The sequence below is a fragment of the Aethalodelphis obliquidens genome, unplaced genomic scaffold (assembly GCF_003676395.1).
Source record: "Aethalodelphis obliquidens isolate GAN/ISIS:26980383/991018 unplaced genomic scaffold, ASM367639v1 scaffold101, whole genome shotgun sequence".
Lineage (NCBI taxonomy): Eukaryota > Metazoa > Chordata > Mammalia > Artiodactyla > Delphinidae > Aethalodelphis > Aethalodelphis obliquidens.
In genome coordinates this window covers 2,742,322-2,767,449 of record NW_020838045.1, presented here as the reverse complement: position 1 = coordinate 2,767,449, position 25,128 = coordinate 2,742,322, and the positions used below count along the sequence as shown (strand labels likewise).

The following is a 25,128-nucleotide window of genomic DNA, read 5'->3' as shown; positions in this document are numbered from 1 at the left end:
TAATTAGTCAAAGTAAGGGGAGACAGGGCTTGATTTCTGTGTCACATTAATTAACATCTAGAAATTCAGTCGACAATGATTAGAATCTCTTGGGAAGATCAAGGGCAGCACTATCTGACCCTTCACACTAAATTTTACTCCTTTTAGTATGCTTTAGATTTGTACCAAGTATTTCTTGAATGGAGTTTTGTGATTGTGTGTATGATTTAATTAGCTATAATTACACTGAAATATTTTAACTGAATACCTGTGACATATAGCATGTCTTTTCAAATAGGTATCAAATCATGGTGGAAACAAATGTCATAGTCACATACATTAGCCCCAAGACAATCACAATTACAAGAAGTGCTTGTTTAGTTAAAGGTTGTAATCTAATTCGGCCATTCACTGATATTATTCCTGTCACTATACAAGTTCTCATAATAGGGCATATTTTTAATAGCTGCCCACCTATGATTCAGCTATTTAAACCTAAAATGTACAATTTCAATGCACCCTTAACATTTTAAAAAGTCAAAGTGTAAACTGAATAATAAGACAAAGGACATATAAAAGTTAAATATTTAAACCTGGTATCCATTTAAATAATATCTGGAGAAACTACTTTCTATGGACGGTTAAATGGTTCATTTCAAATGAGACACCAGCAGTTACACAGGTGTACTGGTGATTCTTAAGATTTCTGGGTAAAATAGCATAAGTTTACATAAGTTTCCCACATAATATTATCCTGTTTGAACTTTTTTTTCTTACAAGATCAAGTTAGAAAATTAATGCATTGTTTGAGTCATAAAAATAGGAACGTTATTTATGGTATGCTTTTTCCTATTAATAAATTTAATATGCTGTTAGACAATGTAAACAAGATTTCAGAGATCACTCAGCTTACTAAGGGCAACAAACTTTTTCAACCTATGAGAGGTCCCTCTTTACATTCAAATACCATGTTACCTAGTAAACAGGAAGGCTCTCTAATAGAAAGCCACTCCACAGCTCTTGACTTCAGATATCACTCCAAGTAAAAACACTGAAGTTAAATTATACAATAGCAAGACAACTACAACAACAAACTCTTTCCCTATAAATTCAAGTCACCTTCTCCCCAATTAGCTTGAATTAATGGAGTCTTACCATACCATAATTTAGGTATATTAAGATATTTTTTAAAAAAGAAGATGGAAAATTTCCCCAATATACTGAGTATTGTTGAATGCAAACAAGATTGAATGGATTCCAGACAAACATTGCAGGCCACTTGGGAATGGAAGATACAGAAATGACTTTGGGATGGCCACCAAGCTAGGAAGAGGTCCACAGTCTATCACAGGGAGGGATCTGATTTTTTAATTAAATCAAAATTAGATGTGGTTAGAGAAACTAAAACAGAGAACAAAGATCACAAAGAATTATACAAGGTAACATAGAGGTTATCATGGGAGAATAGGAACTAAATGCATTTGTTTAGAAGGCCAACCATTAAACTATGCAAAATACTACTACTTACTTTTCTAAGTAGTAAATTGAGTCAAGTTTTCTAAATATAATACATTATTGTATTTACAGTATTACTATGTGGAATAACTTTGAGATTTCAGTACTTGTTTCTATATCATGGAAGAAAAATAAATTGTAAAATCTCACAGAATATAAAATTTTAATCCCTTTTACATTATCACATCCATATTTCTCAAAACCTTTGTATAACCTACAATAACTTTAGTACAGTTTGGGTGGTGAGTTTTTAATATAAAAATTACTACTAAAGATAAAAGATGCATACTTCTCAATTTTACTACCTTCAGTACCATTTGTATCTGCAGTGTTGATGCTGCAGAATTTTTTGTTTCACCATTGCCAAATTAACTTCTTTCTTAGGAATTTTATTGCAAAGGCAAAATTAGTGATGAAAACTTTGCCTCGTTTCTGCCAGGGAGTTATCTGATTCAAGACAATTTGTTAGAGTACCTGTTAAAATTGCACCCCCCAAAATAAAATACTTAGGAATAAACCTGACTAAAGAGGTGAAAGACTTATATGCTGAGAACTATAAAATGTTAATAAAGGAAACTGAAGGTGATTCAAAGAAATGGAAATATACCCCACGCTCTTGGATTGGAAGAATATTGTTAAAATGGCCATATTACCCAAAGCATTCTACAGATTTAATGTGATCCCTATCAAATTACCCATGACATTTTTCACAGAACTAGAACAAAGAATCCTAAAATTTATATGGAACCATAAAAGACCCAGGATTGCCAGAGCAATCCTGAAGAAAAAGAACAAAGCACGAGGCATAACTCTCCCAGACTTCAGACAATACTACAAAGCTATAGTAATCAAAACGGTGTGGTTATGGCACAAAAACAGACATATGGATCAATGGAACAGAAAAGAGAGCCCAGAAATAAACCCACACACCTACAGTCAATTAATCTTCAACTAAGGAGGCAAGGATATAAAATGGGAAAAAGATAGCCTCTTCAGCAAATGGTGTTGGGAAAGTTGGACAGCTGCATGTAAATCGATGAAGTTAGAATGCACCCTCACACCATACACAAAAATAAACTCAAAATGCCTTGAAGACTTAAACATAAGACGTGACACCATAAAACTCCTAGAAGAGATCATAGGCAAAACATTCTCTGACATAAAACGAATCAGTGTTTTCTTAGGTCAGTCTCTCAAGGCAAAAGAAATAAAAACAAAAATAAACGAATGGGACCTAACCAAACTTACAAGCTTTTGAACAGCAAAGGAAACCATAAACAAAATGAAAAGACAACCTACAGAATGGGAGAAAATATTTGCAAATGATGTGACCAACAAGGGCTTAATTTCCAAAGTATACAAACAGCTCATACAACTCAAGAACCAAAAACAAACAACCCAATTGAAAATTAGGCAGAAGGGGGCTTCCCTGGTGGCTCAGTGATTAGGAATCCACCTGCCAATGCAGGGGACACGGGTTTCAGCCCTGGTCTGGGAAGATCCCACATGCCGTGGAGCAACTAAGCCTGCGAGCCACAACTACTGAGCCTGCAAGCCACATCTACTGAAGCCCACGCACCTAGAGCCCATGCTCTGCAACGAGAGGCCACCGCAATGAGAAGCCTGCGCACCGCAACAAAGAGTGGCCCCCACTCACTGCAACTAGAGAGGGCCTGCACACAGCAATGAAGACCCAACACAGCCAAAAATAAATAAATGAAATAAATAAATTTTTAAAAATTAAAAAAAAGAAAAATAGGCAGAAGACCTAAATAGACATTTTTCCACAGAAGAAATACAAACGGCCAATGGGCACATGAAAAGATGCTCAACGTCTCTAATTATTAGAGAAATGCAAATCAAAACTACAATGAGGTTCCACTTCACACTGGTCAGAATGGCCATCATTAAATACTCAACAAATAACAAATGCTGGAGAGGATGTAGGAGTCCCTCCTACACTGTTGGTTGGAATGTAAGTTGGTACAGCCACTATGAAAAACAGTATGGAGGTTCCTCAGAAAACTAAACATAGAACTACCATATGACCCAGCCATCCCACTCCTGGGCCTATATCCAGACAAAACTATAATTCAAAAAGATACATGCATCCCTATGTTCATAGCAGCAGTATTCACAATAGCCAAGACATGGAAACAACCTAAATGCCCATTGACAGATGAATGGATAAAGAAGATGTGATACATATATACAATGGAATACTACTCAGCCATACAAAGGAGTGAAATAATGCCATTTGTAGCAACATGGATGCAACTAGAGATTATCATCCTAAGTGAACTAAGTCATAAAAAGAAAGACAAATACCACATGATATCACTTATAGGTGAAATCTAAAATATGACACAAATGAATCTATCTACAAAACAGGAACAGACTCATAGACATAGAGAACAGACCTGTGGTTTCCAAGGGGGAGGGGGTTGGGGGAGGGATGGAGTGGGAGGTTGGGGTGAGCAGATGTAAGTTATTATATATAGAATGGATAAACAACAAGGTCCTACTATATAGCTCAGGGAGCTATATTCAGTATCCTTTAATAAACCATAATAGAATACAAAAAAGTATATATATGTATAACTGAATCACTTTGCTGTAAAGCAGAAATTAATACAATATTGTAAATCAACTATACTTTAATTTAAAGAAAAAGGAAAAAAAAGACAATTTGTTAGGATGTTTCATTTGTTTCATTCTGAAATATATGCCAGGTCCAAGAAATAACTTGTCTTTGTTCCTAAGGACTTCCAAAAGTGTAGCTTCTAGAGTCTTCTCAAAGGTATCAATAATTTAATAAAAAATTAAAAAGAGCATTCTAAATCCTGGGGTGTTTTCTCCTAAGCTTCTCTGGATAAGGTGAAATCAGAGTTATTATTATTATTATTATTTATTAATTTATTTATTTTTGCTGTGTTGCGTCTTCGTTTCTGTGTGAGGGCTTTCTCTAGTTGTGGCAAGCGGGGGCCACTCTTCATAGCGGTACGCGGGCCTCTCACTATCACGGCCTCTCTTGTGGCGGAGCACAGGCTCTAGACGCGCAGGCTCAGTAGTTGTGGATCACGGGCCTAGTTGCTCCGTGGCATGTGGGATCCTCCCAGACCAGGGCTCGAACCCATGTCCCCTGCATTAGCAGGCAGATTCTCAACCACTGCACCACCAGGGAAGCCCCAGAGTTATTATTATTAGGCCAACCTCAACCCAGGGCATTTCCCTAGAAGAGAGTTGATCTTGGACATCCAGTAATCCATGGTTCTCAGACTTAACTGCTTCATCTGTTTGTAACTCTTGCAGAATGTTAAGACATAATGAACACAGCTTTCTCAAAGTAGATTCTTTGAGAATAATACCGCAAGCATGTATTGAGCCTTTCCTTCTTAGGCACTTGGTAATCAAGAAAAATAATAACAGCAGCAATAATAATAATGGCCTATTGTACTTCTAAAAGCTGGTAACTCAATGGTGTAGAAAGAAAATTATGAAGCAAAGTGAAAAGTGTCATGATGGAAGCATGGGCACAGTATTATGAGAGCACAGAGGACAGTCTTAATAATTATGCGAGGGTGTCACACCTATCAGTATACACATGGAGTCTCACGTTTGTCCTAGAATCACTCATACTTTCCATCACTAAGATGCATAGTGAGGAATTTTTAAATTCACATACCATACTCACTGGACTCTCCCCTGACCATATGCTAAGGAACACTAAGTATTTCTTATCAAGGGCAGGTTATGTAACAGATCTTTGATTAGAGACTCATTATTAGTGCCAGGGGTCATTAGTAGCAAACATTCGTCAGTGCTTAGACATAGTAACTCAAGAGGACACATGTTGGGAAAATGCTATTTCCCTGACAGCCATTTGATTTGTTGTCCATCTATTATATGTGAATTATTAGTTAGATTCAGTAAACTGTGATCTTTGCTTAAAGCTATCATTTGTCGAGAATGGGTTTAAGCCTAGGTTTGTGAACAAGTATCTTTTCTTTAACAACAACAAAAGCAACAAAAAGTCTTTGCCCGTTGAAGGATTCTGGTTCAAAGTTAGGAAAGGTAGCTTTATCAATTATACCTAGGGGGATGAGTCACAGTAGTTAAAGTACCATTTTATTCCTCCTAAAGACAACAGATAAGCAGTGCCACGGCAACTAAATGTACAGTTCTTTGTGTACACAGTTAAAGAGTTCATGCATTGCTCAGAAACCTAGAGAAATCACAAAGTATAATTTTTCTCTCTTATATCTTTGATACCATTTGTTAGATTACTACCGGAATGTTACAGTAGCATTGGTTGGGGTTTAAGAACAGAGGGATGCTAGCCCAAGAAAGCACTGCATGCTGCTTTCCTAAGTAAATCTTGCTAAAGAGAGTGTCTTTTCCTATTAATTTTTGATGGAGATGAACATTCCCATGGCTCTGGGCTCACATACTTTTGTTGGACCCTACCTGAGTGAGATGGAGCTGGTGGCCTGGAATAATGTGCTGGAACACTACCACAATTGCAGCTCTCTAACGAGGATTTCATTAATCCACTCACGGATCCATGGTAAAACCATGAATATACCTGAGATGATTTTTTTTTTGATCTGACTACAAAGAAAGTTTGCTGAACAAATTGATGGTGCAAATAACATTGTATACTACATGTCTTTCTTGAATAATGGTAAGGAAATAGGGTCTTAAACTATTTGAGAAGTAAATTTGGAACACAAACGAAAAGTGCTCTTCCTACATGAGAGCTAAATATGGTAATCAGAAAACAGAAGTGATGCTTTCAGGACCTAATTAATAAATGGCTTTGTGAAAAAAAATCCTTTGGATTAGCAACACTGGAGTTCTTTGCTTGAATTAGCTACAGGGCCTTCACATATGTTGCTTCCTCTACCTGGCTCCCTGTCCCTTACCTCTCCGCCATAGAATTTTCCATAGTCTTTAATCATTTACTAATTTTTGTGAGTATTTTGTTAATATATGTCTCCCCCAATAGACTACTTTTGTATTTGTTCATTGTTGCCTACCTACCACTGTGGCCTGGTTCACAAAAGGCACTCAAAACTTATTTTTTGAAAAAATATATTATACACACACACATTTTGTGATCTCTTTCTCTGGGGAGTATCTTGTGGGTAATTAATTCTGTTCAGTAATTTAGCACCTTTAAAAGAATATTTTTGTAAGCATTATATTTATAGTCTATATTTCATAGAATGTTTACAGTAAAAAATAAACTTCACAATTAGTTCTTTTGGTTTTAAGTTATGGAAACCTGTTTGAACTAGTTTTAGCAACAGGTAGTTTCTTAAACGCATATATGGCTATCTCAAACAACCCAAGGGCAGGGTGATGGTGTGAAATGGAGCTTTATCCAAAAACTGTGGAGAAACCAGAATTTGCTCTTCATATCTCAACTCTGCCTCTCATTATATATTTGTTTCGTTCCTTTCCTCCCTCTCTCTCTCCACAGCCCCACCCCCACCGGTAGAATCACTTTTTGGTTCTATTTCTAAAGCACATCAGAAAATATCTACTGCCAACAGCCTGTGAGTTTGCAACATTTCCATTTAAGAGCTCAAACTTTCACTGGATGATCATTTCCCAGTTCTAACTCTAAAATCCTGAGAATGGACTCAGATTAGCTCAGCCTGGGTCAGGAGCCAACCTCTGGCTATATCTCTACAGATGAGGTGGGGTCACTTTGTAAAAATGTGTTTGCTTCCACTGTAACCATTCAAAAGGAGGAGGGAGGAGGAAAAGCCAGTTCCCACAGACATGGGATTGCTGGGAAGGCAATGCAGAGGGTTGTATGAAGAAGAACCCTGGTGATCTTTGCCCACCACTTGCATCAACATCCTTACAGTTACCTTTTATTATGTGTTAATAAAGAAGCAGGCACTGAAGACTTGGTTTGGGGGGGGGGAGAACTGTTGTATCTCAATATGAATAATTTCTGCATTTCAGGGAGAAAAATAATGGAGGCAATGGAGACAGAAATTGAACATTCGGGAAGCAGCCGCATGACCCGATTCATTCTTCTCTATACCTTAAAACTATGTTTCCTTATGCACAATAATATAATGAGATGAGATGTGACAAGATTTTTTGATTATTCCCTTTATGACTATGTTGAATGTGTGATAAATTTAAGATGGAAGTAGGGCTGGGGATATCCTGGGCACTTGGGCATAATATTGGTTAATCTCTTTAGAATATGGTAATAAAGGCAGGCAGCCTTCTTACAAAGGGATTATAGTGGGGACATTTCACAAAGTAAGAGTGGGATGGCCAGAAAAGCTGCCCCTCTGTCCTTTCAAATCAGATGTGAGGATAATCACAGAGATCACTATCTTGGCTTTCCAATGATAAGCAAGGCATCCTGTAATCATTCTATCCCTGATTAACTTTCACTGGTATTGATTTTAAAAGACATTTTTTTCATACAGAAACTAGAAGTGACTTTCAAAGAGAATAAGATCTCTTGGAGAAATGACATTCTCAATAAAAGAATTTTAAAAGAAGTCTCTAAACAAGGACATTGTTCCTACTGGCAAATGATATGACACCCATAGAAACATGGAATTGTATAGTTTGACGATTCCTTAGAGAAATCATGACTAACCCTTTATTTTACAGACATGAAACCTAAAGTTCAATGACAAGGAGACATTTGTCCAAGATTCGAGTATATTCTAGGGAAAATAATCTAAAAAATTGCTATCTAAGTATATTTAATAACAGCTGGTCTAGTGGTAAAAGCAAGTAAGTCTAGCTCAATACATGTATAATCAAATATAAGAAAAAAATCATGTTTCCATTCAAATAATTAAAATGAAACTTAGGTTCCTTTTTTGAGATTCATTCATTTATTTTTTTAAAAAGTACTGTTCTTACAAGTTATATGAAGAACTGTAACATTTTTGCTAAAAGTTTCAAATTCTTAAAATTGAATGAGGTCAATGGCTATTTAGGACAGGGGTCAGCAATCTATGGCCCATGTCTGTGTTTGTAAAAAAAAAAAAAAAGTTTTATTGGAACACAGCCATGCCTATTCTTTCTTTGCATTGTCTGTGGCTGCTTTTGTGCTGCAAAAGCAGAGCTGAGTAGTTGGGACTAAAACTGTATATCTCACAAGACTAAAATATGTACTATCTGGTCCCTTTAGAAAAAGTCTGCAGATCCCTGTCTTAGGGCACGTTTCCAAATGGCCATCTTGTAGCAGTCATGGTTATTTCATGAATATCAATTAATGCACCTTAACTATTCTAACTGTTTCATAGTCAAATGTCATATTGCATGTGCCATGCATATAGGTATCTAGGAATAAAAATAGTCAAGCTTTTCTAGTCATAAACAGTATTCCAATCTCCTACACACTTGTTTCTTGGTATCTGCATAGGTATATGTTTTCGTTTTAGCCTCATGTGGCTTTTATTTTACTTTATTTTTTTAATTGAAGTATACTTGATGTACAATATTATATAAGTTACAGGTGTATAATATAGTGATTCACAATTTTAAAGGGTATGCTCCATTTATAGTTATTATAAAATATTGGCTATATTCCCTGTGCTGTACAATATATCCTTGTACCTTATTTTATACCTAATAGCTTGTATCTCTCAATCCCATACCGCTATATTGCCCCTGCCTCCTTCCCTCTCCCCACTGGCAACCACTAGTTTGTTCTCTGTATCTGTGAGTCTGCTTCTTTTTTATTACATTCACTAGTTTGTTGTATTTTTTAGATCCTATAGACTTTATAATGTTGATTTACTTATATTTCTCATATAAGAAAAAATTCTGCAGGCAGCACTTGAAACACATAAACAACGGTTGCCACTATAAAAAAATGGATGCCACAGGCACTTATCTATGCCCTGATGATCTTCAGACTATAATTGCACATTTGAAACATTAACAAAAATATTTTAGAAGTCACTTTTCCTAAAAAATGCTTTAGTTTATCATAGCTCTAAAGGAATGTAAAGCAAAGGTAAGAAACCTATGGGCCACATACCCACCTTTTTGAGAAATAATAGAAGACAATCCTTTGTTATTTAAAGGATATAGGTTTGAAAATTAATGACTTAACACTCCAATCCATGAATGTTCTTATCGGTCTCCTACTACGTGGCAAGTTCTAGTTAATAACTGAGGTTATAAAAAGGATAAGATATTATCTCTGCTTTTGAAGCACTGACAGTTTCTTGTACTTTATATTTACTAAGAACTTCTGGGACATTAACTAGCATAGCTATTTTAGTTTATGAAAGCTGCAGCTCAGAATTCCTCTCTAATGAATTCATGTTTGTAGGATGCCAGTATTTTCTAGTTGGTTAAACCAAGTGTTTGTTTTATCACAAAATTATTTCCTGGCACCACATCACAAAAAAACCTTAACTTCATGAAGAATTAAACATACTCATAGCCTTATACTGAAGAGTTTGGGATAATATGGGAATTTGTTTTCTCTGAAACAACATAGCAGAAGAGTTGCTCTATTTCCAAAAATGCCAAGTGGTACACATCAAGGTCAAATAAGACTGCTTTCACCAAAGAAATTTATCCTATGTTTGTAACATCACAAATAACTACGAAGAGAACGTCTTTAAAACCATGAGATGTTAGATATGGATGGGATCTTACAAATCATTTTACAGCTTAAGAGTAATAAGTCAACTGAGGTGAGGTCAGAGGCAATTCCATGGTATTTGGAGAAGGATGAGGGGCAAGATACCCCTTGGCCCATGGCTTAGATTGAAGAATTCAAATTTAGATTTGGTATCATTTACAAATGAATTTATATACTCACTCAAAGAGCTACTGATAGAATTGAAAAAAAGCTATTCATATTCTTTATATTTGTGTTAAATTACAAGTACATACCAACCACATGGTACAATGAACCGATATTTTAAAAAATTAATCTCACCATTATTCTTTTGAATAGCACAATAGATGTCATTTTTATGGTACGGACTTAGTAAGTTACATATGTACATTATGAATATCAATTTGTGGTGGCGGGTCCTGCTGGCCGGTGCCTCCCTCCCGCCTCCTCCTGGCTCGGCTGGCTCCGGATGCCGCCGCCAACGCCGCCTCGCCACTTCTTGGAGCCGCAGCCGCCCTCGGCCTAAGAGGTTTTAAAATGGAACACTCTGATGCAGCACCTAGTACCTATTACCAGGCACTGCTCGGCCCCCGAGATCCCAGACTAAAAGGATGGTTTCTTCTGGACAATTATATCCCTACTTTGCTCTGCTCCATCCTATAGTTGCTAATTGTATGGCTGGGACCAAAATATATGAAGAATAGGCAGCCGTTCTCTTGCCGGGGGATTTTAGTGGTGTATAACCTTGAATGCACACTGCTCTCTCTATGTTCTGTGAGTTAGTGACGGGAGTATGGGAGGGCCAGTACAACTTCTTCTGTCAGGGCACACGCAGTGGAGGAAAAGCAGACATGAAGATCACCCGCGTGCTCTAGTGGTACTACTTCTCCAAGCTCATCGAGTTCATGGACACCTTCTTCATCTTGCGCAAGAACCACCACCAGATCACAGTCCTGCACGTGTACCACCGCGCCTCCATGCTCAACATCTGGTGGTTCGTGATGAACTGGGTCCCCTGTGGCCACTCTTATTTTGGTGCCACACTTAACAGCTTCATCCACGTCCACGTGTACTCGTACTACAGTCTGTCGTCCGTCCCTTCCATGAGGCCGTACCTCTGGCGGAAGAAGTACATCACGCAGGGGCAGCTGCTTCAGTTTGTGCTGACCATCATCCAGACCGGCTGCGGGGTCATCTAGCCGCGCGCCTTCCCTCTTGGTTGGTTGTATTTACAGATTGGATACGTGATTTCTCTGGTTGCCCTCTTCACAAACTTCTATATTCAGACCTACAACAAGAAGGGGGCCTCCTGGAGGAGAGAACACCAGAAGGACCACCAGAACAGCTATGTGACGGCCATAAACGGCCACACCAGCAGCTTTTCTTCCCTGGAAAACAATGTGAAGCCGAGGAAGCAGCATAAGGACTGAGGCCCAAGGGTTGACAGCTTATGAACCACATCGTCTGATTGTAAGCACGTATGAATTGTGCCCAATGCTAGTTAACAGGTGCTGTAACTAGTCGGCCTACAATAGTGTGACTCATGCAGGACCTCTTCCATCAGTTCCAAACCCCTAGAAAATGTAGACAGATTTTCCAAGCAGGCATAAGAGTTTTAACATTTCTGGGCTCTCACTGACCCTTGCGCTAGACTGTGGAGGGCAAGGTGTTGTAGTACACAACACTGCTGTTGCCTCATTAGTTATAGCATGATAGGTGCTGAATTGTGATTCACAATTTAATAACACTGTAATCCACACTTTTTTTTTTTTACTGTAGATCATGCATGTGATTGTAAATTTGTATAATGTTGTTACAGTAGAGAAACACACATGCCTTAAAATTTAAAAAGCAGGGCCCAAAGCTTATTAGTTTAAATTAGGGTATGTTTCAAGTTTTTATTCATTTCTAATAGCTCTGTTCAGAAAACTCAAAGACCATGATTTATGAAACTATCGTGTGACACATAATTTCAAGTGACTTGTACAAGTGAAATCGGCACCTTCAGTTTTGTAATATTGGCTTTAAATCAGGCAGGTTCAAGTCTAGTGGAACAGTCAGTTTAACTTTTTAATAGATCTTTTTTTTTATTGAGTGCCACTATTAATAATGTAAAATGGGAGGGGGGTTCTAAAGCAGTCTTGATGAAACTTCCAATATACATTCTTTGTCTTCAAGATTTTAGGAAGTGTGTAGGATGAGTAGCCCGTTTTAAATTTCAGAAGTGCTAAGTGTTTTTATACAGGAGACAAAGCCCATTTTGCTTTCCACTTGTGAGAGCAGATATATATTTTCCAAGAGAGATGATTAAATGTTTACCATTTGACAGAGTCCCATAGATGAGCAGTGGGGAACTGGTTGCCAGGGTCCAAATTTGGATTGATTTCTGTACTGCTATCTGTTTTGACACAAACTTCTTTTGAAAATGTGCCTAGCTTACCAAAATGAATAAAGGTGGGGAAAGGACCTTAAATTTAAGGTAAAATTAAACAGATAGCTGCAGCATGAGAGAACTGGGAAACTGGATAGAGATGGTTTGTTTAATGTAAATCTAATAGCACCTGTAATTTTTTTTCCTGCTTCGAATCTAAAGATTTGTCTAGAAATACTTGTTTAAAAATAAGACCGCTTATCATAAAATCATGTCTCACACCCTAGAGGCGTGATCTAACAGATAAGGACTGTTGTGTGTGTCATTTTAAAGTACTGGAATTTAGCCTCTGAATACCTCCTCCACTGGAGGAAAAAACATTCATTGAACCACTCATGACACATCTGAGAAGGTCGTTGACAATGTATAAATGAATTGGTGGTTTGATATTTATGTAAATATCAGTTTATCATGCTTTAATTTTGCACATTCATATTATAGGGAGCCAGTTGGTTCTCTTAATTAGTCTTGTGGGTTTTCTGTTTGGAAGGAGTCACAGCATCTGTTTACATTTACCTTATCAAATCTAGAATGTATATATTTGTAAGTGTATGTCTTCCTAGGTACTAGCTTGCGAATGTCTTTACATATTTCATTACAGAAACTATAACATTCAATAGTGTGCTGTCAGAGTGTGCTTTAGCTCATCTGCATATACCCACAATGTTAAATAATGTCTATACATTAATCATTAAAATGTTTTTGATTAAAAAACAATTTGTAACCTTGACTTGGCATGTCATTTTTTTACATTCTAAAAAAAAAAAAAAGTAGACATGGTCTTGAGTTACCTAAGTGTTTAGAAGCCACAGAGGAAGTGGCATGCTAAGGTGGCATGGCCATGAAGGATGAGACTGGAACTAAAGCCTGAGATCCAGATCCAATCTAGCATACAGACCCTGCATTTACGTATATTGGTATTAGGACCCCAATGAAGCCATGTTCTGGTTGAAGTAAGATATTATATCATAATATCCACATCTACCCATCCCTCAACTACAACATACTGCACATAGTAAGTATATGTTAAATGTATGCTTTCTTCATTCACATTGTAACTGACTTCCCCAATAATTTGTAATGAGAAGATATTAAGAATAAATCACTAAGGAAACAATGGATTGTCCGAGGTAAATTATCCAAACCAGATATTTGATCCACTGTTGGATCAAGTATTTGGATCAAATATCAAACCAGATATTTGATCCACTGTTGAAGTTTTGAAAAATGAGAAATACAGGAACACATGTAGGTCTGTGCTATACATTACCCCAAGTGGAGAGCTATTATTATGAGCTTAACTCAGGTCAACTTAGGCCTCAAACCCTACTTTAAATGCCCTTCTTGCAGACGAACCAAGTATCAAAACTAAAACAAACCAGAAAAACTACTACACTTTGACTGTAAGCATGAATAGCAAGTCTGACACCTTTCTTTTGTTGATTTGAATAATTAATTTTTACTATAATATTGATAGTGTAGACCTGGCCTCACTGTAAAAGATAGAAAAAGGAGGAAAAATACTCGTAGCATACATACATAAAAAATATATCCCATTAGGAAAATGGGGAAAATGTATAGAAGAGGGAACTCGATGAAAGATCATGAAAATTTTCAACTTCACTACTGATCAAAAAAATATAAATTAAGATTACACAAGATTTCAATCACATTATTTTTTATCATACTTATAAATGGCAAGGATATGGAGAAATAGAAACTCTTAGACAGTACTACTGCATACACAAATCAGAACAACTATTTTGAAGAACAATTTGGAAATATATGTCAAACACGTGCAAGTCTTATTGCTTCATGCCTCCACTTCTAGTTATAGACCCTAGGGAAACACTTATTCTTGAGCATAAAGATGCAGGTACGTGAATGTTCATTACAGTATTGTTCATTATTGCCACAATAACAAGAAACTCTAAATTACCAATCACAATAGATTAATAAAAAATGAGTAATATTTATTCAATGGGCTATTATAGAGCAGTTAAAATGGATGAACTTGAGCTACAGGTATCAAACTTGATACGTATCTAGACATAATGATAAACAAGGGAATGGAATTACTCAGAACAGAATTACAATGGAATACTACACAGCCAGAAAAAGAATGAAATGCTGCCATTTGCAGCAATGTGGTTGGACCTAGACAATATTATGCTTAGTGAAATAAGTTAGAGACAGAAAGGCAAGTACGGTATGATATCACTTATATGTGGAACCTAAAAAATAATATAACTGAAGGTAGATGCAAAATAGAAAGACTCAGATATAGAAAACAAACATGTGGTTACCAAAAGGGAGAGGGAAGGAAGGAGGGACAAAGTAGGGACATGGGATTAATAGATGCAAACTACTATGTATGAAATAGATAAGAAATAGGGATATTATTTATAGCACAGGGAATTATAGCCATTATCTTATAATAAACTATAATGCAGTATAATCTTCAAAAACACTCAATCACTATGCTGTTCACATGAAATAAAATATTGTAAATTAACGATACTTCAATTTTAAAAAAGATATAATGATAAACCAAAAAAGACAAATTTCAGAAGAATAGGTGAGCATAATAGCTTTATATAAACTTTAAAATATGCAAAATTATGCTCTATATTCTTCACATCTATAGGAAGTGAAAACTGTTAAACATGCATGAAAACAAACATCGAATTTAAAATAACAGTTACTTCTGTGGTGAAAGTAGGAAAAGGGAAAAGAAAGAGTACATGGGGAACTTGGAATTTATCTAATGTTTTATTTTCTTTTTATTTAAAGTAAATATGGCAAAATGTTAAGATCTTATAAAGCTGAATGAATGGTGGATACATAAATGTAAATAGTATATCAGTGTTTTCAAACTGTAGGATGATACCCGTACTGTGGGTCTGAAATCACTTTGAAAGATTGAGGCTTATATTTTTAAAAAGAATAAAGTAAAAAAAAATAAGAAATATCAGTGTAAACTGCAGTACATCTAAACAGTGTTTTGTGGATAGTTTGCTTCAGTTATTTGTATACTTATGTATGTATGTAAATGTGATATAAAATAGGTTTTCTTACTCTGAACTTTGGGTAGAAATGTTTTAAAGGTACTGTATTATATTATTCTGTACCATTTCTATCTTTTCAAAATATTTCATATTTAAATTAAAAAAATATATTATTAATCGAAAATATTGGGAATCAGTAGAGTTTTAAAAGACAGCTATAACTTTTAAATCACAGAAAGAATTAGGTCTGTTTAACCACTTATAATGTTAAATATATTTTTAAAAATATTGATATCTCAAAAGGATAGATGAGTCAGTGAACATGAAATTTGAACTAAGAGTCTCTGAGTTACAATTTAATGTTTAGTTCTCTGAGTTAAATTGCTTTTTATAAATCAAAGTTTTTCTAAATCTTAAATCCCATTCAGACATGTTTATTTTGCTGTATTTGAATTAAAGCTTAATATATTGGCATTTTTAAGTTAGTTATCATTTAGGTTTCTTGGAGATGTAACTCTGGAAATGTAATGAGAAATCCTTACATGATGAGTAACCATCAGAAACTAGATTAAGAGAATAAATGAGAAAGCAGGCCAATGACTTTTGACCCTTATATTTATTTTTTTTTTCTTATTTTTCTCTACTAGGACAGGGTTTCAAAGCCTCCACAATAGCCAATATGCTTGGCCTCTGATACACACAAATTATTTACTCCATTTATGTATCACTTATGTCAGATAGTATGTTAAGTTCTAATAAACTGAGTGGGAGGTGGCAGGGGGAGAAACCTGTATAAAATAGTTCCAAAATGAAGCCCTTATCCTGTGGAAACCTTTCAGAAAATATACCTATGATTTCAAAACTGTGTTTATGTGTCTTTATTGCAGAAGGTATTAACAAAAGCCAGCTCATATACATTTCCATTTAAAGTTTTCTTAGTGTCATTGATACCAGTTGTAAATTATTAAAATTGGAAGATATTGAATGAAATCAAGACAACTACAGACTATATTGGCATTAGTTAGCATATCCTTGACATCTAAATTTATCTATTCTAATAAGCTATATAACGCACAGAAACACAATTGTAAAATGCTTTTGTAGTAACAAAATGTATTTATCGCTGAATTTATACCTTTGGCACTCAAAAAAGTTGCAGATGGGTCATAATTCATAGGGTCTATATATCTTCCAAATTTGTTTGCTTTATTCATGTCTGCTGCTTTCAAAAAGGATTTTGAGATAGACTGTAATAAAAGGCCCATGCAATAGGCTTGTTGACCGGAAGATAAATTATCTAAAGCATTACAGTAAGGAAGAGAAGAAATGGTTATTGAGGGGGTGGGTGAAGAACATATAATTATACAATAGTATTAACTAGAATAGTTACTTTAATTATCTACTAAATTTAGCCTGTACTTCCTGGAAGTCAAGACAAATTTTTAAAAATCAGTATGAATCCTATATGTCTAGTTGTAGTTAATCAGGATAGATAAATTCGAGTTTTAAATCTAAGGGACACAACTTTTTAAAAAAAATCATGAATTTTTCCATAAGGAACACTCAACAACATAATGGATGACATTTTGAGTATTCAATGGGGTTTTAGAGAAGTCATTGAAACAGTCTTCCCTTGACCATGTTGTATGTCAAACCGGGATAAAAAGCTAAAGGGGGGCTTCCCTGGTGGCGCAGTGGTTGGGAGTCCGCCTACCGATGCAGGGGACGCGGGTTCGTGCCCCGGTCCGGGAAGATCCCACATGCCGTGGAGCGGCTGGGCCCGTGAGCCATGGCCACTGAGCCTGCGCGTCCGGAGCCTGTGCTCCGCAACGGGAGAGGCCACAACAGTGAGAGGCCCGCGTACCGGAAAGAAAAAAAAAAAAAAAAACAAAAGAAAGCTAAAGGGGATCTTGTTTGTGTAGCTCAGCAGGCTGTATATTACAGATCTACAATGATTCCATCTGTAATAATTTATAAGTTTGGCAGCTAACATACTTGAGGAAAAAATATTGTTTGAAACAACCTTGGTAGACCAAAGGGGGTGGATTATTTGAGAAAATGGATACTTCAGATGAGAAGAATGTTTTTGTTACCTAGTATGGTAAACTGAATATTGGCCCCCAAGAGCCAGGTCCTAATCCCTGGAATTTGTGAATGTCACTTTATATGGCAAAAGGAACTTTGCGGATACAAGGAAGTTAAGGATTGTGAGATGGGGAGATTATCCTGGATTATTCAGGTGGTCCCTAAATTTAATCATAAATCTCCTTTTGAGAAGGAGGCAGAGAGATCTGACTACAGAGATAGAAATCAGTGGGTTACTGATGCAAGATGCTATGCTGCTGGGTTTGAAGATGGAAGAAGGGACAAAGGAATGTAAGAAATGTAGCTCTAGAAGCTCGAAAAGGCAAGGAAATTGATTCTCTCCTAGAGCTTCCAGAGGAATGATAGCCCTACTGACACCTTGATTTTGGTCCAGTAAAACTGATTTTGGATTTCTGACTTCCAGAACTTAAAGAGAATAAATGTATATTGTTTTATGCCACCAAGTTTGTGTTAAGTTGTCACAGCAGCCACAGAAACTAGTCTACCTAGGATAACATGAAAAATATCTTTACCAAAATAAAACATTTTAAAGTATCATATGCCATAGGATACTGGCCCAGTGTTACAGTCTGAATGTTTGTGTCCCCCCCCAAATTCATATGTTGAAATCCTAGTGCCCAATGTGATGGTATTAGGAGATAGGACATTTGGGACGTAATTAGGTCATGAGGGTGGAACCCTGATGAATGAGATTAATGCCCTTAAAAAGAAGACCTAGAGAACTACCATGTCCCTGCCACCATGTGAGGACACAGGAAGAGGTCTGCAGCGTGGAAGAGGGCCCTCACACAACAATTCTGGCACCCTGAACTAGGACTTCTAGCCCCCAAAACTGTGAGAAATAAACTTCTGTTATTTATAATCTACCCAGTCTATCATATTTTTACACACAGAATGCAAGGAAATCAATTGCTGATTGCTTGGGGGTGGGGTTGAAAACTTACAGGCTAATCAGCGTTTTTAAATCTAATATTAAAATCCTAAGAGGATAATTTCAGGGCTAGTTATGAATTTTCTGGTTTTTCTTATGTATTTTAGATAATATTTGCAGTGTTCTCTTATTGCATTTTTGGTAACATTTTCAGTATTCTCTGGGAAATTAAGTAAAAGGCTCACTCTAGAATATAAGGCCCAGTGGGAAAATAGGGCCTCTTCCTCCTCTCTGGGTTGAAAGATTGGATCTTATTTGTAATTTACAAAATCTGTGGTTTGCAGAGCAGCTGAACCAACAGGAGGCAACACCATTCTTATTTGAAAGCTGATTTCCTTTAGTAAAGCGTCAATACTGGGTGTGACAAAATAGACAAGAAACAACAGTTCTTCAACTGGCAATACTATATTAGTGGGGATCCAGGCTGTGAAGCAGACTACCTGGAGTATTTTTCCTTAAATTACTGATACAAACCACTTTAGGAGCTCTAAAGAAACAAATCGACCAGGGCATAAGCCTAGAGTGTCCTGCCCTGTTTTTCAAGAGGCTGAAGCAGGGTTGCCCAGTGCAGACATGAGAGCTTTAGAGTTTAAAAAAAATGAGGGAGCCAGCAGGATGAACCCAGAAAGTCTGATGTATCAAGCCTCTAGTGAAAGCTTCTCTGGTGGCTGGCTGTGAAATGCAGAAATTCAAGCTGTATAGCTGAGTTTCCCCCGGATGTTGGCTGTTTGCTAATGCATGATAACCAGCAGCTCCTGACTTAGATGAACTCCCCACTGACTGCTAGAGATTGCCATCATTAGGGACCTTGCTTCCTCTGTGTTCCCAGAGGACTCTGCATCTACTCCTGCACATTTTCACACTGCACTGAAGTTATTCATTTATCTGTCTCTTCCACATGCATCTTGGCTTATTTCTTTTTGTGTCTCTAGCACCGGCATAGTGCCTAGTATTTAGAAAAAGCTGAATAAATGTTTGCTCTATGAATGAATGGAAGGAAACTCCGGATAAGTCTTCTGACAAAATCATTAGCCAGGATCTTTAAATTCTAGGAATCTTGAGGCTAATGGGGAATTTGACAATGCAGGGATCAGGTTACCACTTGAACCCACATCAATCTTGGCATCACTAAAAGTGATAATCAGACACTAGGGAGTCACTGCTACATGCTCCTGTAAACCCTATTGAAGTTCTTCCACTTCACTGGGATTGCTTGGACTGGAAGATCTATGCGGACAGGCACTTATTTTTACTCATTTTGATATTAGAAGAATATAGAATAGTGCCTAACATATAGGTGATCCTTAAACTGTTATCCAATGAGTGAGTAAGCTTAGAGGACAGAGTTGAGAAGGTAGAGACAGATGATAGGGAAATCAGAAAATAAGTGCTTATAACAGTCCAAGTAAAAGGGACAATACCTGGTTTGGACTTTGCCACCCTCAACAGAGTTCCCCAGTATTGCTTCCAGTGGCAAACACGCCTTTCAGGGGCTCTGGAGTGGATTTTCCTGCTGTATATCCACTCCCCTGGCCTGGCTTCCCTCAAGAATCCCTCCTGGATCTTCCAGTTGTGCCCATTCATTTTGTTCCCTCCAAATCAGGGCTCTGATGGGCCTCTAGTGACCCTGAATTAGCATAACATAACATGACGCATTGTACCACTAACATTGATAGCTATAAGAGTACAAGAATAAACCAGGAATTCTGAAGACTCCCCTTCTTGCCCATCTCCTGGACTCCCAAAATAACTATCTCAGAAAATTTACTTCCAACCTGTCTCCATCTCAGAGCAATGGTGACACTCTGATCACTGTGGCCTCACCCACAAAGATGAGTTCTCTCACCTGCTCCAGCATCCACAGTGATACTTTTGTAGGGACCCTGTCTCCTGTTCCTACTGAAACTATTTGAATATGTGGTCTCCAGCATTTAATGATCTCTGCAAACTCCAATGAGCCTCACTCATTGGAGGGCCCCCTTAATACCCATCTATTCAAAGTACATCACTCATTGCCCACAATCTAGCAGTAAGACCAAGTGCACAGATAGGATGCTGGAATACATTTTCCACAGATACAATTCCTAGGTTCCCTCCCCACACCTCTACTTCAAGAACTCTCCCAGAACCTCCCTCTCCACACTTCCATCCTTGAGTAGTGCTTGACTATGAGAGAGAAACAAAAGTATTTAAATTCATGTTATTTTTATATTATTAAAATGCTATGGTACATAACATTTTGTGTATATACTATTTATGCTTACTCATTTGTTTTTCTTCAAGTTGGATCAAAAGACTTTCCAATTCCTAAGATTTGTAAGCAGCACATATTTTTGGTGGAAGTGGTGTTCTGTTAAACCATACAGAGTAACTCTTTGGAAAAGTCATAATATCAAGCAAGGCCACACTACACTTTTTTTCTCTGGCAGGAGAATTAGATTTACAACCACACTGCTTTTCCTATTTTTGCCCTTGTGCAGATACATTTAGAAGAGCTGTATAATATGTGCTTTTTAAAAACACATATATTTTTAGCATTCACTAAAAAAATGAACGATACCATAAAATCTTAGTCTTTAGATATCTGGAGGTAGGGATTAACTCCGTAGAGCACTCTTCTGTCCATCTGTGTGTGCATACTCCAACAAGTATTTTGGAAATCTGAGAACTCTGCAAATGATGTTATCGTGCAGAATATTCTTGAGAAAAGATTTCCTTTGTTTCATTAAAAAAAACTTCTATCGACTTAAATAACAGACATAGTCTATTCTGATCTATTCTTTTTTTTTTTTTTTTTCTTACAGTAACCATTTTTTGCTGTGCAGACACTACTGTTTGCTCAGAGGAAAACCAGGTATTTGTTCAGGCAGCTTTCAAAGGAAAGAATGTACTTTTTTTTGCTCCTTTCCTAGTTGTCTGGACTAATATTAACTTCATGTGTAAATAAAAGGAGAAGGTGAGTCTATTTTGTGTTTTACTTTTTTTTACTAATGAAAGAAAATGTGATGCAATGTCCCTAACTCAGCCGATTAATAAGTATTTCCTATTCAGAATCTGCAGAATAATTTTTTTTTTTGCAGAAGAATTTTAAGGGAGTCAAATAGTTTTCAGAGTTTTATTCAGTTCTTTAAGCTCTAAATACTATAAAATAGAAATTATTTTAGAATAGCCACTTTTTAAATAGTCAAAACTACTTTTCAAAATCTTGAACTCTTTCATCATTATTTCCACTTCATTGGGCCACAGAAGCACCAAAGGGAGCTGTCGCAATAGAGGTTTGTGCACACCAGAGTCTCAAGTGGGACACAGATATTACCTTGAGAATCTGGCAGTTTGCCTAAAAATTGGAAGTTTTAGCAAATAAGGCAAGTAGACCATGGGCAGTGTGTGTGCGTTTGTTAGCTGCTGTAATTATTCCAGGTGAGTTCAGTCTCTAAGAAGATCCTTGACCCTAATTTTGAGCCTAAAAGATGACAAATAAGTGCTTGATAACACAGTTAACATAGTATTTTAAAAATCGATCTCTTCTGTCGTGTCCTACCATGTCCAAAGTTTCCCTGATCAAATAAGCCTATTGCCCCTTTTAGCTCTATCATTTATAGCAAACTTTGTTGTTGTTGTTAAATTTATGATTTTTCATTGCCCTCCTAGGCAGATAGTTGATGGTAAGAGTCTTTTTTTCTTTTTCTTTTGTTTTCTGCTGCAAATAAGAACACTATTAAGCAATTTGGGGAGGGAGCAAATAGGTACTGAATTATTAAGACAGAACGTGAGAAGGAGCCAAATAGCCTTGCATAAGAAATGCTGAGGGAAGAGGGGACAAACTAGGGGTATGGGATTAACAGTCAGACTACTGTGTATAAAAGAGATAAGCGACAAGGATATATTGTATATAGCACAGGGAATTATAGCCATTATCTTGTAATAACTTATAATGGAGTATAATCTGCAAAAATACCGAATCACTATGCTGTACACATGAAACTAATATAATACTGTATATCAACTATACTTCAATAAAATAGATAGGTAGGCAGACAAAAATGTTGAGAGACTGAAGTCCTCAGAGGAAGAGCAAGTACGTGGATTTGAATATTTTGGCCTGTTCTATCCAAAAGGGTAGTCACCAGCTACTTGTAGCTATTAAGCACTTGAAATGTGGATGGATTTCGAAGAGAGTACAACAAAAGATTGTAAAATAGCTCATCAATAAATTTTTATGATATCACATGTTGCAATGGCAATATTTTGGAAATACTTGGTTAGAAAAATATATTATTAAAATTAATTTCACCTGTTTTTTTACTTTTACTATAACTAATTATGATATTTAAAATCACATATTGTGATTGGCATTACAATTCTATTCGATAGTGCTGATTTAAAAAAAATCACTTCAGAAAGAATGAGTAAAAGAAATTTTAAGCCAATTAACTAGAGGTTTAAAATAGTCAAATTAACACAGGTATATGTTGAATTTAAAAGCCAATAAATAATGAATACACATTCCCTGAGGGCAGGAACCTAGTGTGTCATATTCATCTGCACATTCTCAGCACCTAGCACAGTTTCTGTCACGTACTAAGTACACAGCAAATAAATGCATGAATAATGAATCACTCAAATTAGAATTATGAAATAAGTAGAGAGAAAGTGTTAGTTTGAGTGTCACCAAATATTTTTTAAAGAACTGTATTAAGGTCCTTACATACTTCCTAACCAAAAAGAAATTCTTCAGTAATAATTAAGGCTCTCTATTGGTAAAGTGCACAATCAACTTAGGAACAAGTTTCAGAAACTTACTAGTGACTTTCTTTTTTAACACATACTACAGAAGGGAGGTGAATGGAGGAGTGTCAGTCTGGGATCTGCTGGTTCCTTTTTAGTGAAATTTGCTACCATACAACATAGGAATGGAACTAAATATCGTGCCCTTTCACTACAGGTTTAACACACTTTTTTTCCCCCAAAAGTTTCTAAATCTAGCATTGATAGATGGGCTTCAGGGACACATATATCCTCCAAAAATGTGTGCAAAATTGTACTTGTGCAAATGTATGTTTTGGGGAGAGAATACTATGGCTGTCATCAAAGGGGTCCAATGACAATAAACATATTACCCAGCCACTGCTCTACTGCAACATTAAATAGGATCAGGGTGAAAGTAAGATAATGACATCTTGTTTTGGTTTCAACATTAGGGAAAGTTATCCTTTGGCTGGAAAGCACTGGATCCTTTTCTGTTTTTCACACATTACCCAAGAGGTTTGACTTTCTAGAACTTTTCTTAGAGATTTCAGGTAGCCCGATCAACATTTTAAAACACTGTAAAATATTCTAAAAAGACAAAAATAATTTAACAGCTATAAAAATGTTTGAAAATGCAAATCAATGTATTGTTTACTGGAAACATAGTATTTTTGGAATCAATTTTGGCCACGATGAAAAATTTTAAAGTAGGTCCCAAACATCTTTAAAAGTGTTCCTCTGCCCATACCACCAATCATCCTAATGAAATCAGTATCTGTTTTCTTACTGGCATTTAGCTTCCTTACTTTCTAAGTTAGGCTCTATCAGGGTCGGCTCTGAATATATTAAATACAGGTAAATCTTATGATTTGATACAAAGGAGGAATGAGATGCCTGCCCAGCCTTTGCTCCCCTCTTTTCTGATAATAGGTCGCCAAGTCTCTTTTGGAAAATTACCTCTTACTCACTGGAGAGAGTCTTAATGAGAAGCCAAGAAGTTCACTTTAGACCCACCCTCGACACATACTTCAAGAAGAATGTGTGGCTCAAGCTCTGGCAATCAGGCTTTTTCTTCAGACTGAACTCTTACAAACAGAATGCAACAGAAAAATGAAAAATGGTGGGATTTCATTCATCCCGGTGGTCAGACCCTGAGGATCCTAGGAGGTTCTCGTACTTAGATCCCCAGAGCTGCTCTGTCTCTGAATCTTTCTTAAATCAGATTCTTATGCTTTTCCTTTAATTTCCAGTAAATTCAGTGGTAGACAGTGGCTCTTTATAAAGTGGATACATAATCTGAGACTAGTAATTTACTTATTCCTCAAAGGTAAAAAAGAAAAGAAGCTGAACATCTCTTCTCCATGAACTACTGAGGGCTCAAAATATTGATCTATCCAGGAAGACTTTATTGTGTCATTTGAGACATGTGAAACATTAAAAAACAGTAAGTTGATTTACACTGAAGGCCAACTGACTCTGAGTTAAAGAGGTACACTGATGAGAGGATCATGAGGTCTGGGGTAGCCCAGAAAGATATAAGATGGGATGTGACCCAAAACTCACAAAAAGGGATAGATTTTGAGAAAACTGATATGAGAGAAGGACAATTCAGGTGGGGAACAGCTTGACCAATTACACAGAGGAAACCTATCCAATTGGCCACTAGAGAGAGTTTGTATATGAGAGAGCTAGGAATAAAGTTGGAACAGTTTGAAGACACTCAAAAGCCATGCTAAAATGTTTGGGCTGTATTGTGCAGGCAATAGAGAATCTGTGTAAT

General features: G+C 36.6%; 1 protein-coding gene and 1 pseudogene across 1 annotated transcript in view; one reads left to right on the top strand and one right to left on the bottom strand.

Annotated features, from left to right (window-relative positions):
• Nucleotides 1-25,128, bottom strand: part of IL1RAPL1 (interleukin 1 receptor accessory protein like 1) — a 1,327,113-nt gene that overhangs the window by 321,548 nt on the left and 980,437 nt on the right. The window lies entirely within an intron of this gene.
• Nucleotides 10,566-11,553, top strand: LOC113614649 (elongation of very long chain fatty acids protein 5 pseudogene; annotated as a pseudogene).